This window comes from Anoplopoma fimbria, chromosome 9, assembly GCF_027596085.1.
Source record: "Anoplopoma fimbria isolate UVic2021 breed Golden Eagle Sablefish chromosome 9, Afim_UVic_2022, whole genome shotgun sequence".
Classification (NCBI taxonomy): Eukaryota; Metazoa; Chordata; class Actinopteri; order Perciformes; family Anoplopomatidae; genus Anoplopoma; species Anoplopoma fimbria.
In genome coordinates, this window is record NC_072457.1 from 25,352,011 (window position 1) to 25,353,024 (window position 1,014).

The 1,014-nt window shown below is 35.7% G+C and overlaps 1 protein-coding gene and 1 non-coding gene across 2 annotated transcripts in view; both read left to right on the forward strand.

Moving 5' to 3' along the window:
* vps37a (VPS37A subunit of ESCRT-I) overlaps positions 1 to 1,014 on the forward strand; it is a 12,209-nt gene that overhangs the window by 893 nt on the left and 10,302 nt on the right. The window lies entirely within an intron of this gene.
* On the forward strand, positions 571 to 786 carry LOC129096563 (small nucleolar RNA U3). The gene has a single exon (XR_008531461.1). It is a non-coding gene; the product is annotated as a small nucleolar RNA U3 (small nucleolar RNA).

The following is a 1,014-nucleotide window of genomic DNA, read 5'->3' on the forward strand; positions in this document are numbered from 1 at the left end:
AATATCATAATGAATACACTTTTAATGATTTAATGTGTCAATCAATTTAATCATTTGATAGAAATAAGTATGGGGAATTAATATCTTCCTGTCATTGGATGAATTTGGCCATTTGTGCTTTTGATTATTTTGAACCTGTATTAAATTCCACTAATTAATATTAATTACACTTTAAGGCAACCGTATTAGAACTATATGTTGGTTTTTAAACCTTGCACAACAAAGAAATATTAGTAATAATGGGTCAGTGGAGCTGGGTGAAGCAAACATCCCGGTCACTCGTAAAGATTGACTTGTACAGTTATTAGATATCTCAAAAAATATAGAAAATAAATGGTCATCTCTGACTAAATTCACAAAGCATTGTGGGTTTCATGGCATTTAACTGTAACAGTGAATTCACAGCTTTAGTGACAGTTTATATTAAAGTTGTATTGTCATGGATTTCTTATAGTTAAACTGTATTTACTACTCGTCAGCCGGTCATTTTGGTCATGTGTAACGTTCAAGGACCATGAGTGAGAATGGTTGTCCTGTGAATCACTCTCTTTCTTCACCCTCTTCTCCGTTAAGACTATACTTTCAGGGATCATTTCTATAGTTTCTAACTTGAGAAATGTGTTTCTAAAGTGATTGGTCTCGCTATCCACGATGAAGAGATGCGATATTTCCCACTGAGCGTGAAGCGGGCACAGAGAAGTGATTCAGTTCACACGCTCTCTGCCATTGATGACCGTTCTTTACTTCCTAGTGGAGTATAGAGGTGGGGAATATGAACAGAGTGGTTATCAGAGGATGTGAATATCATAATAATTCAATATAAGCAGCTGACTGTGCTAATAGATGTATAAACATTTGATTAAAGGGTTTATAAATTAAAAAAATTAAAAATTAAAAAATTTTTTTTTTTTTTAAATCTACCCGGCATGCAATGCGCGGTGATCGCCGGAACCTATTTCCCGCAGCTCTGTGCAGTTCCTTCAGCCACCGGCTGCTTCACTCCCGGTGTGTGAA